This window comes from Psammomys obesus, unplaced genomic scaffold, assembly GCF_907164565.1.
Source record: "Psammomys obesus unplaced genomic scaffold, mPsaObe1.curated_primary_1811, whole genome shotgun sequence".
Taxonomy (NCBI): Eukaryota; Metazoa; Chordata; class Mammalia; order Rodentia; family Muridae; genus Psammomys; species Psammomys obesus.
Window position 1 is genome coordinate 9,766,125 of NW_026586173.1, and position 13,658 is coordinate 9,779,782.

The window sequence follows — 13,658 nt, forward strand, 5'->3', positions numbered from 1 at the left end:
TTCTTTCTTTCTTTCTTTCTTTCTTTCTTTCTTTCTTTCTTTCTTTCCCTCCTTCCTTCCTTCCTTCCTTCCTTCCTTCCTTCTTTCTTTCTTTCTTTTCTTTTCTTTCTTCCCCTGTGCACAGAGAGAAAGATTTCATTACTGATAAAGACGAAGGCACCAATTAGAAGAAAAGCTGAAAGTGCTGTTAGCTAACAGCCACAGGTCCCAGCTGCTGTTTCTTACCCCTGGGCCTCTAGAATTCTGGAGCAATTTGGGAACTGAAACATAAACCAGTAAACAGCTCCCCTGCGGAGGTCCCAATGGAGAAAACATGCTGGGTCCTGAGTTTGCTCAGAAACCTTGTCTTCATATTCCAACCCAGCCAAGCCCTTCTGCTCTCTCCCAGCTGCCCTCCCAGCTGCCACCAGGTGCTCATGCTTTGGCATCAGTAGGCCATTTGAGGCTGACAGGATTGGCTCGCTGCCTACCTTTGCATTACTATTGGAGTCTTGCTATTCTTGTCTGTAATGGAAGACAATTGCAGATTCCCAGGAATTGTTTTCTGAGTAGAAAGAAATGGATACATGTGGGCTTTTCTGAAGGAGTTAATTAAAGACTCGACATGATGCAGCAGCTGGTTCCACACTGGTGGGCTTAACACAGCAGGAGCCTTAAGTGGTGGCACAGCAGTCATTTGCCCTGCCTTTCCATCCTGCCTGCCAGGTTTTCGCTGAATAGACTTTGGGGCATATTCCTTGGCTGAGGTTCCTCTAAATTCTGTCTGAATGTGCAATGATGGGAGCAAGCACTGAGATAGCTAGCTTAACGGTGGCCTGGACTAAAACAGTGGTGAACGGTCAACATGTTGCCAAAGAGTGAGGCCACCAAGATCCCATGGATAATTCCAAACCTGTGGTCATGGACAGCCCTAGTTGAAATTTGTGGGACATAAAATTAAACCAAAGGCATAAATGTAGGGAAGGGACCTGTGAGGTGGAGGTGAAACCTGATGAACTGGAGCAAGATAAGAAAGAATAGGGGTGATGATAAACAATGTACTATAAACATTTATGAATTTTTTCAAAAAATCAACTTTTAAATAGTTTCCGGTTGAGGGGAATGGATTAGATCCTATGAACAATGATTAGTTAGTTAATTTCTTTATATATTCACACTGTAATAGTATTATTAAAAGACACTAGAAAGCAGGAAGAGAAGCTAAATTGAAAAATAGTGGGTCACTGTAGGCATGCCCTAAAAAGAGGTACCTTGTTTGCAGTCTCTTTTGTCTCCATTTATCTCCCTGGCTGCCATGAGGTAAACAACTTTCCTCCACCATGCCCTTCCTCCACTATCCTTTTCCGGCCTATTACAAGGAAAAGGATAGTGGAGGAAGGGCATGGTGGAGGGACCTCCACTATCCTTTTCCTTGTAATAGGCCAGAAAACCACCTCTGAACTTAAACTCCTGAAGCCATGAAAGTTTTAACAGCTTCCTTCATTAAGGTGTATATACAGGGTATTTGTCTCCACAGCAACAACAGCAAAAATGAGCTAGTTTGTTTTTCTACTGCTGTAATGAAACACTGACGAAAATCAACCTGGGGAGGAAACAGTTTATTTGTTTTATAAGTTACAGTCAGTCTATCGTTGCTAAATCCAAGTCAGAAATTGGAGCTGAAGCAATGGGAATAGGGCTAACTACCTTGCTCCCCATGGCTTTCTCAGCATGCTTTCTTACACAACCCAGGCCTAACTGCCCAGGGCAATGCTATCAGTGGGGTAGGCCCTTCCATAGCAATCATTAACCCAGAAAATGCACCAGAGATATGGTCATAGGCTGATCTGACAGAGGTATTTTTCTCAATTCAAGTTTTCTCTTTCCAGATGAACCTGGTTTGTATCAAGTTGACATACACACACACACACACACACACACACACACACACAAAAGCAAGCACAATGGCATTTCAATTATTTTAGTTGATGCTGAAAACTGCTAAAACTTTCAAATTTGTAAGAATGGAGTAAATGACTTTTGTTTGCAATAAGATATGATTTTGAAAAACTAGAAAAGGATGTCATAGAAGGACTGAATGTTTGAGCTCATTAAAATTCCTGTGTTGAAATCCTCTCTGTATTGGTGGATCTTGGTTATTGAGTCAATGGGCTTTAGGATCGTGATGGCAACATACCTCTGTGTGTGTTTATGATTGCACTTCTAGGAAGGTTTGACTGAGGAAGGATGATCCACTCTGAATATGGGAAGAATCATTTCATAGACTAAGGTTGCAGACTGAATAAAGCCAAGAAAGTGAGCTAAGCCCTTGAATTTACCTCTCTCTGCTTCTTGGCTATAGATATGATATGGCCAGCTAGCTGCCTTACTCTGGCCACCAGGACTTCAGCACCATGGTGGGCTGCATGACCTCCACCTTTAAGCTAAACTAAACTTTTCTCCTTTAAGTTGCTTCTTGTCAGGCAGTTTGTCACAGCAACTGGAAAGCAACAAATACACTCTCTTATCTGATTCTTGCCATATGAGGAACAAGTCAGCTGTTCAAAACCAGAAAAACCAAGTCATGTTGGAACATTGATTTTAGATGCACCATACTCCAGAACTGAGAAAGCAATTTGGTGTCACTGGAAATCCAATCTATAGCAATGGTAATTTCTTGTTAGTCAATACACTCGTTTAGTATGATGACCCCAACTCTAACCCAGTTTGATTTGTTCTATCATCTTTTTTTAATTTATCTTTCTTATACTCCTTTTCTTTTACATCTTTTTTCTGGTTCTGTCCACCATTGTCAGCAGCCCCTTTTCTTTTTCTCTTTCTCTTCTAAACTTTCCTGCTATCTCCAAACTACTTTGTGCACAAAGTATTTATCCAAAGGTGGAAGGGAGGTGGTTTATCCAATTCTAAAAGACTTCACAACTATTCATTTCCTGATACATTTTGTTGTCAAACAATCTGCACTAAGTTACTGCAGATAATGGGAAATTGTGTGTGTATAGTAAGGGCAAGAAGAGAAAGTTTTGTAGTTAAGAACAGCAAACATCTTCTGTCACTGACCAAGCCACTGATAACACGTCTTCCAATTCGATCTCCTCTGAAGGCCTATGTCTAGTGATATTGGTTCAGGAGCTGGCACTCTACATGTGGGTAGAGAAAGAAGTCCATGGTGAAAACTGTAAGTTGCTCACATATGATGCAGTAAAGACTTCACTGGGATTAAAAAGAACCTTAGGATAAAAAGAGTCAAGTCAGGTACGCAAAGGATGACAGCTAAAGCCATATTTGAGAAAACCAAGGTAAACAGATAGGAGAAAGGATAGGGGTCTGGGCCAGCTGCCCAACAGCCCTTGAATAAAATGGTAAGGCAACATTGTTCTTTTGTAACAGAGTAAAGATAGCTTCCAAGAATGCCTCTACATCTTCCATAAGAGAGTTCATCTTGTAGGTGAAGAGCTAAGAACAGTTGCGGCTATTGTTCGGTAACCGTGAGGAATGATGAATGCTTATGATAACTGACAAGTGAGAAGCCTGCAGGATCAGAGCACAGTGCTTTCAGCTGGGACCACAGTCTGCACACGCCAACATTAACAGCTAGAAGAACCAAAGTCAGAGATCACAGAGGCGCTTCAACCAGCCCTAAGTGGATGGGTAGCACGTCATGACTGAGACAGGGGGACACAAATAAAGCATCCCAGAGATCCTTCATTGGCTCAGCATGTGATATTCCAGAGAACTAACCAATCTCGTAATAATTACCTCATCCTGTGTTCAATTTTGATAATATAAAAACAAGAAAGTTCAGTGTCCTCCTCCTTGGGATCCTCTGAGTCCATTCCCTAGAGTATCTTGTAGATCAGAATCTTTCCCTTTCCTATAATTCTCCTTAGTGAAGCTTGTTTGTGTTTTATATGGCACCACGAGAGTATATAATGTGTCATTAGTCTTCATTGACATCAGCAAACTCAAGTCACTGTCCCAGATCATTCTTTGATGGTCATGAGCTTCGAGTACACTAGGTCCTTGGGTCAAGAAAGACCCCACTGCATTATAAAATTGCATCAGTCTATACACACGAGCCCATCTTCCAAAGGCTCAGTTAGAGAATGGGCTGCAAGTCCACCCTGATAACACCTGAATAGAGAATGTCAGAAACATTTTATGGTGCAAGGAAGCCAAAGATGAAAAGCCATGTAACAAATTCTAAAAGCTACTCTATTCCAAAGGCCATGTTCTGGCATGTCAGTCCCTCTCCTGGATCCTCCAGGTCAGAACTGGGATTAGCTCAAACAGAAAATGACAAACCTGCATATCTCATGCCTTCCCCGCATGCCTGGCTCTCCCACCTCTGCCTCCCTCACTGCCCTTTGAAAGTGACTTTATTCTGAATTCCACCTGCTGATTCAAGCACACCCTGGTCCAGTCCTCTTCTGCTTCAGTCTGTTAAGGAGCAGTATTTGTATAAAGCTGGAAAACAAATGATATAGATGTATGCTGGCCTGGAGATAGAAGCAGCTTCCCGAAGTCCAGACCTTCCTGGCCCATTGTCAAACACTCTTCAGAAATACACCATTACTTTCTCCTTTGAGGCTAGAGAAAAATAGAAAAGAAACATTTAATAATAACAACTTGGAAAACAGTCCTTTCTTAAGTGTTCCTATAAAGGATTCTGGTAGAAAAAGTGAGTACATGAATGGATAAATCTTCCAGCTAGGCACTCTTTAGTTCTTAATGCAATTAAGTAAAATCCTCACAAATATAACACATATATATCTCCAGTTTGCAGAAACCACATACAGAAGAAGCATTACAATAACTGTAATAGGTGTAATAATCATGCCAACAGCAATGGAGTAAGGCTGTCGGATTGGTTCAAATTAATAGCTTCTCTGCTGCCTAGTTTTATGCTAACTTGACACAAGCTAAGGTCATTTCAAAAGAGGAATCCTTAACTGAGAAAATTCCCCACAAGACTAGCCTATGGGCCATGATAGACATGGGAGGGCCCAGCAAACTGTGGGCAGTGTCACCCCTGGGCTGGCAGTTGTGGATACATTAAAAAAAAATGAGGCTGGGCAAGCCATTGTAAGCCTGACAGTAAACAGCACTCCTCCATGGCCTCTGCATCAGTTCTTGTCTTCGGTTCCCTGCTCTGTTTGAGTTCTGCACTGGCTTTCCTCAGCTATGGGCTATAATTGTAACAGTGACCTGAAATAAACCCTTTCCTCCCCAGGTTATTTATAGTCATGGTGTTTCATAACCACGATAGAAACCCCTAATCAGGACAGCTTCCTGATTCTCCACTTTTCATCCTTTTTTTCTTTTTGTTTAAGAAAGAGTTATCTGAAGATTTGATATCTGTACAGTTCATCTCTAACAAATGTGCTCTATCTGGACACAGGTCTGACCTCTCAGACATTTGGGTTTTTTCCAAATCACATAGCTGTTGACTTCAGTGAGGCTAAGAGACTGACTTTGTTCCCTATTCCCAACAATTGTAACTCATGTGACAAGGTATAGTTTATATCCTGTGTGCACTGTTCACACAGGATAGTGTGAACTATCTGGGAGGTAAGATGGCACAAGATAGGAAAAAAAGCAGGAAATCCCAAGCTGAGTGGTGTCCTGCTCATTCCAGTTATGGACCTTTCCATCCTTCACTGCTCAGCACCTCCCTCTTATCTACACCCACTGATAGTTCTAATCTGCCCTGAATTTATGTGATTCCAGTAGAACGTTGGTGCTGTGTCCACTTAAATGATTCTGGCGTATCCTTAGTGTCAGCTCTGGTTAGTGGAAAGGTCAAAGGTGCACACAGTATACAGGCTCTCAGGGAAAACTATACCCTGGTCTCCATGTCAAACTGACATGGGCTACATACTGGGCATAAAGACAAACTGAGCTCTGTTTCCCACTGTTTCTGGTAATATTAAAAAATGTATGAGGTCTCAACCAGTGGGAAGTCAAGGCTTCCTGTGGGGTTTCCATGATCTAGCCTAAAGTAAATATCTTCTATTCCAGGAATTTTTCTTACTCTGTTGCTCTCACATACCTTCCCTTACATTTGGTGTCGTACTAGTGATGGTACTTTGGACATGGTGTTTATATCTTTGGGGGCAAATATGCTCGTCAGAAATGTGGACTAAGAATACCTCTTCTTGTGACTGTTGTCAAGATAAAAAGAGACATTATTCCAATGAGAACACTTACTGTAGTGTCCACCACAGTGTATCTACTCCCCAAGTGGGTCCTGTTTCTGCTGTTGTAGTGCAACTGCTACTATAGCCAACTTCTTAGCACCATCCTTACCAGTGTTACCATAATTGTTGTCAGGTCCAAAAGAAACCTGGGAAAACTGGCTAACTGTGGTGCTGATAAGCAAAAGCACCCTCTGGCCTCCAGGTTCAGTCAAGTACCCTTGGCTCTTCTTAGCTGCCTCACCCCACACTCTACCCTAAATTTCAACTCACGGCTTCCCTTCATCCAGCTTCTCATTTCTGTATAACCTTGCCATTTTGGCCTTGTACCTTATTTGCTCTCTTGGTTGTTTTCTCCCTCTCTCTCTTGATCATCTTTTGCTTCCCCTTCTCTCTCTCCTTTCATAGCCCAGTTCAGTTTGCTGGCCCCATTCAGTCTACTACTTTCTCATCCTTACTCCTCCAGATGTCCTTCCCTTACTCTCCCTCATATCTATAATAGAAACCTTTTCAACCATGCTTCATGGTAGTCATATCTTCAATTTATTCAATCATTCCATCATCATCATTGACACAGCATCCTCCCTAGAATTATCACCATCCTCACTGACATCAGGAATATCTTCTCCTCCTCCTCCTCCTTCTTCTTTAGTTTCATCGTCACTGACACAGCATCCTAGTGGGACTAACACCATCATCACTGATATAGCATCTTCACTAGGGATATCATGATCATCACCACTGACACAACATCCTCCCCAATGTTATTTTCATTCTTGTCACTATTGTTATTAAGTATAAAAATTATGCTGAAAAGCAGTACAGGTATCACTACCCCATTTTACAGGTAGAAGATTAAAATGAAAGGGGAAATAATGGTGCCTTTAAGGAAAATTGAACCGTGGATATCTTAGGAAATGCTTGGCTATTACAGTGTAATTTATTATGCAAAGTTGCCCTTTCTGACAATCAGCAATTGAGATGGTAACAGAAGGCTTTCAGCAGGCAAACAAACCCAGCAGGGAACCTGCTCCTGGCTCTTGTCTCTTTGCATGATACATCATTAAGCTAGACACCTTATAGAGAATAGCCAAGGGAAAGTCAGACTTCTGTGGCCTGTGGTCATCAGATCATGTTGTATGTCCTTGAAAGTTTAGCTGTCAAAGCTGCAACAATTTAATGGTTACACTCAGATTCCTCGTATTAAATCTTCATCTTCTCTGTGCATGTTGGACACCTATAGTTGAGGCCCTCCTGCTTGCTTTATGAAACAAATGGATTACATGATTTATAGGTACAAGTGAAGTAAAGGGATTTGTTACACACATGTACACACGCACACACACACACAGTGAGGTAGAGGAGACATACTACTCTATGCTTCCTGTCTAATCAATGTACACAAATATTCTACAAGTATTATACGTTCTTTTCCTTTTCCAGCCTCTTATTTCTTTCCTGTCAAATGTTTCATTTCCAGATAATTTTGTTCCTGCTAAGAGGAGAAGAAAGCAGTGACCCTGATGATTATTATGGTACCATGGGTCTTCAGAACCTATTTGCATGAGAGTAGCACAAATCACCTTACTTATGTGGTCCCTCAATACCACTGACTTTGGGTCACCTCTCTCATCATCCATGATGCTGCATCTCTCACAGTACTCCTAAGAACACTAACCTCCATGTCAACTAGACAAGAGACAGCAATTATGCAAAGGACTTACATGTGTTGTATAATCACAACCTCCAAATTCTTCCAAGGAGATGAGAGACATCACCTTTAGCAGACTAATGTGGGTTCTGAGGTGACACCACTACATGATTTTCTGAATGCTAGAGGCAATAACTAAGGGTTTACAGAGTAAAAGACTTTGTTGTAATACCAAACCCCCAGGAGCTACACACTGGGGTCTTCACTGTAGCTGGGATATGAACAAGCAAAACCATGACATGGACACACATGACTCATGTCCAAGTGCAAGAGATGCAGGAAAGAGAAGGAATGCTTGAAAAGGCCATAAGGAATCATTATACATGATTACCAATAATTATATATAAGCATATGTATGTACATACATATTTAGTTTAAATGAAATTAGGTTTCACGGGCTAATAATACTGTCCCAACAATCCACAGACTATCCAACAAAAAGACCAGAACTGGGAGTTTCAAGATGGCAGCAGCCAGAGTTCACTGAATCTGAGTGGCAGATGACCAGAGACAGTGGTTACAGCGAGTAATCTAAAAGCTGACCCCAAAACACAAACATTGGTGTTTCCCTGATGGAAAGGGATATCCTGGGAGCTGGGGACCCCAAAACAGCTGTCTTCCAGATCCAGGAGTCTCACAATATACCATGGAGCCGAGTGCTAATCTGCACAGGTCCCCACTCCCAAAAATGCTCCACTGTAACAGACAAACCTTGGAACAAGTGCCACAGACACTTCTAGCCTTAGAGGTCCTTGGCCTGGTAGAGGACAATTTTAAAACCATCTCTGTGTGCAGAGGGGCCTGAGATTGGATGGCTTAACTAACAGTGAAGTCTGGCATGAGCGAGTGAACATGAAAGGACCATGCACAGACTGAACATATGTTTTCTACATATATATAGCCGATGGACAGCTCAGGCTTCATGTGTGTCCACTAGTAAGGGAGTAGGGGTTGTCTCTGACATGTCTCCGTTGCCTGTTTTTTGATCACTTTCCCCTGGCAGGACTGCCTTACCAAGCTACAGAGGAAGAAGACAAATTCAGTCCTCATGTGAACAGATGAGCTGGGGTGGGTGGTAAGAGGAAGAATATCCAAATTAACAAAATCAGAAATGAAAATGGGGACATAACAAGACACCAAGGAAATCCAAACAATCATTAGGTCTTACTTCAAAAGCCTTTATTCCACAAAATTGGAAAATCCAAAAGAAATGGATGATTTTCTTGAATGCAATTTAAAAAATAGGGCACAGAGCTAAACAGAGAACTCTTAAGAAAGGAATATCAAAAGCCCAAGAAACACTTAACGAAATGTTCAGTGTACTTAGCCATCAAGGAAATGCAAATTCCATCTTACACCTGTCAGAATGTCTAAGATCAAAAACTCAAGCAACAGCACATGCTGGTGTGGGTGTGAAGAAAGAACACTCCTCCATTGCTGGTGAGAGTGCAAACTTTTATAACCACTTTGGAAATCAATCTGTACTTTCTTGGAAAATTGGGAATAGTTCTACCTCAACACCCAGCTTTCCCACTCCTGGGTATATACCCAAAAGATGCTTTACCATACAACAAGGACACTTTCTCAACCATGTTCATAGCAGCTTTATTTATAATAGCCAGAATCTAAAACTGTGGTACATTTACACAATGGAATACTGCTCAGCTATTAAAAACAAAGAAATTATGAAATTTGCAGAAAATTTGGATGTAACTAGAAAAGATACTCCTGCATGAGGTAACCCAGGCCCATAAAGACAAGCATGGTATATACTAACTTATAAGTACATTTTAGCCATACAATACATGATAAACAGACTACAAGGCAACAGATCCAAAAAAGATAAGTAACAAGGAGGATCCAAGGGACGATGCTTAAATATCACTTGGAAGGGAAAATAGAATAGACAGTGGTAATAGTTGAAGAGAGGGAACAATTTAGGAGATGAAACAGAGGGTGGTGATCATCTTGGGGTAAGAAGGGATGGGAAGACGGAAGGCCTGTAGAGAAAAGAGATACTGTGGGTGAGGGTATCTCTCTGACAAGCTTGAGATCTAAATCAGGGCAGGCTCCTGGGAGTATATGAGAGGGACTCTAGCAGAGACTTCTAGTAGTAGGGGCCATAGAGACTGAAGAGGACACCCTCTAACTAAATGAGTCTCCTACTAGAGGTAGGTGAACACCAACCCACCTACGAAAACTTTGACTCAAAATTCACTCTGTCTAAAATATATACAGGGATAAATAGAGAGCATATATAGCAGAGACTGAGGAAATGCCCAATTCCTGGCTCAGCCCAAGACCCACCCCATGGGAGAGAACTAACCCCTGACACTATTAACAATACTCTGCTATGCTTGCAGACAAGAGTCAAGCAGAATTGTCCTCAGAGAGGCTCCACCCCGCAGTGCCTCAAAACAGATGCTGAGACTCACAACCTAACATTGGGCAAGGTGTAGGGAGCCTTGTGGAAAAGGTCAGGGGAAGGAGAAAAAGACCTAGAGGTGACCAACAGAGCCAACTAACCAGGGCTATGAAGGCCCTGCTGAGACTGAAGCAACAACCAAGGACGTTTGCATGAACTGAACCTAGGCCCTCTACAGCAGCTCAGACCTCATGTGGGTTCCCTAGTAAAGGGAGCAGAGGCTTTCCCTGACATGGACTCTCTTGCCAGGTTTTCAATTGTAAATCAATTAAATTTTAAAAAGACCAGAACTGGGCATAAGAAGGCTCCCTTTGAATCATTGGTCAAGGATGTGCAAAAGACTTTCCCAAACAAAATGGGCTATTGTTGTTTCCTTGGGTTGACTTCTAGAAACTGAAGATAAATGTCTATTGCTGAAGGCACGATGCACTTTGAACAAAGAACTCAGAAGGTTCAAGCTGGATATGACTCAAAAGCCTCCCCACTGAGGACTAGCTTTCATAATACCAGACAGTGCAAGCTGCCAAGGGAGAAAATCATTCAATATTCCTACTTAAATATAAAGCCTGTAAACCGCAACAATGATCATCACAGCAAGATATCCCTAAAGATATAATCCCGGCACTTATACCTTGGTGTTAACCAACATTGTCTAATTGGGCCTAAGACCTGCTAAACAGGAATGAAATTATGGCTGGCATTGTAAACCTAGCTATCCACCCATCACTAGTGAAGTCATAGATCTCAGAGAACCGACTACTCTCATTTCCTAAACTAGTATAATTTCCAACTGCTTTCTAAACCCATATTCTCATGTGCACAGACAAGTAAAGTTCTTGGCCCTCAGTAATGAAGCTTCTTTCTGAAGCAGACAGAAACAGTTATAAAAATTGATAGCTAGTCATAATGCAGAGAATTACTGACTATGGGTACCCATCCCCTACAGGCACATCTACAACACAACCCTTATACACAAGGCTAAGGGGATACTACAGAAGGGGCAGAAAGATTGACAGTGCCAGAGGAGCAGGAAGCCTAACGTAATATTGAGTCTTCTAGATATGATGAGCAGGCTATACCCAGGAAATCGCAGCAGTATAACTACTTAAAACATGAACAATGAAAACACCAGTGTGGTTAGGAAAATCACATGGGGCTACAGGTAATGAAAAACTGCTGAGAGGAAGAATTAGTCTTCCACAGAGACGAACATGCTATCTGGTTAAAGAATAAGAGGCCATGAATTTGAAAGGAAACAGAGGGAGATCATGGGGGGGAGGTGACGGAAGGAAATGCAGGGGGGTAGAGATGATGTCATTTTATTTTATTTTAAATAAATAATGCTAATTAAAAAACAGGAAAGAGAATAAAGCAAACTCGCAAGTTTAAAAGAAAAGAGAAAGAAATGCAATTTTTGTAGCCCAGAATTTGGCTAACACATCCTGGGAGTAAATCACCCAAAAGTAATATGTTGGCACAATACTAGTTGTCTGGGATTATGTGATTCTTTAAAAAAAAAAAAAAAAAAAAAAAAAAAAGATATTCTTTTTCAATAGTTCATTTACCAGGCTTTTCTCTTTAACCTAGGACCATAAGTCTAGTCCAAAGATATAAGTCCTGAAACTCCTACCTGGAATAACACGTGTGCCTCCGCACAGGGAAAGCAGATCCTCCTAGAGTGCACTTTGTTCTGTTCAGGTGACACTGATGAAACTTTGATGAAGACAAGACAAAGGTCCAAGAGCTCTTCCTTTACAGCATCCCAATATTTGAGTGACAATTGGGTGTGGAAGTGATTTGGAGGCACAAGATTCATGCTCCTCCATGACATAATTAGATCAGCCAGGTGAGAAATGCCTGGTGTGGGTAGGACAAAGTTCTCTGGGCTTCATGCCAAAGCCAGTAAAATCAGTCTCCGTAAGAAAAGCCTAAGCTGTACTGCCAAAAACAAGTCTGTGGCTTATTTTTATATACAATTTAAACTTGAGAGCTTAATGTCTGCCTTCCCACCAAATACAGACACAACACACACACACACACACACACACACACACACGCATGCATGCAATCACCCACAAAACAAAACAAAAACATATTTTTAGTTCTCTATTAAGAGTGGAAACAAACAAACAAACAAACAAAAAACACCTATAATTTTGTACTTAGAGTAAATCTAAAATGAACCCACGATTCTCCCCAATATTTTGAGATTCCTTTTCACTCAGTTGATTATTTTCACTGCTGTGCAGAAGTTCTTAGTTTCATGTGGTCCCACTTGTCAATTTTTGGCTTTATTTCCCCCAGGCAAATAGAGACCTCTTCAGAAAGTCCTTTCCTAAACCTGTAAATCTAAGGTACTGCCTATGTTCCCTGCCAAAGGGTCAGTGTCTCAGATTTCACATTAAGGTCTTTGATCCACTTGTACTCAGTTTTTAGGTAAAGTGATAAATATAGGTCTAATTGCATTCTTCTATTCTTAAGACATTGAGTTTTTTCAGCACCCATTGCTGAAGGTGCTTTCTTTTCTCATGTGAATGCTTTTGTCTTCTTTATCAAACATCATATGGCCTTAGGTACATATACTCCTGTTGGGGTCTTCTATTTTGTTACATTGGTCTACATGTGTCTTTTGTGTCAATGTGTTGTTTGTGCCCCTGGGGTTCTGGAATATTTCTTGAGGTCTGGAATAGCAACCCTTCCTTCCTTGTCCTTTTTTTTTTTTTTTTTCATCTTTTGTTTCACTATCCTTGGTCTTTTATAGTTCCAAATGAATATTTACACAGTACCTTCTATTTGTATAAAGAATATTGTAAGAATTTTGATTGGAATTGTATTGAATCTGTAAATTGCTTTTGGTAATGTTGTCATTTTTTACAACATATATTCTACCAATCCCAGAGCATTGGTAGGGATTTCCTTTTTCTAATGTCTTCCTCAATCTCTTTCTTCAGAGACATGAAGTTGTAAATCAAGTTTTTACCTCTTTGGTTAGATTTATTCCTAGATTTTTTTTTTTTAGTCTTTTGTAAATGATAGCAAGTACACAGTTTCTTTCTCAACACAGTTATTGTCTCAGAAGTAGGCTACTGGATTTTATAGGCTGATCTTGTATCTTGCCACTTTACTGAATTCAATGATAAATTATAGGTTTGTGGTGGGATTTTTTTAAGGAATTATGTATACTATATCAACTTCAAATAGATAATTTAATTTTTCTTTTACTATGTGTATCCCTTTCATTTTCTTCTCTTGTCTTATTGCACTAGCTCTTGCTTCAAGCACTACACTGAAAAAAAAGTAGAAATAGTGTGCATTCCTGTTACATTCA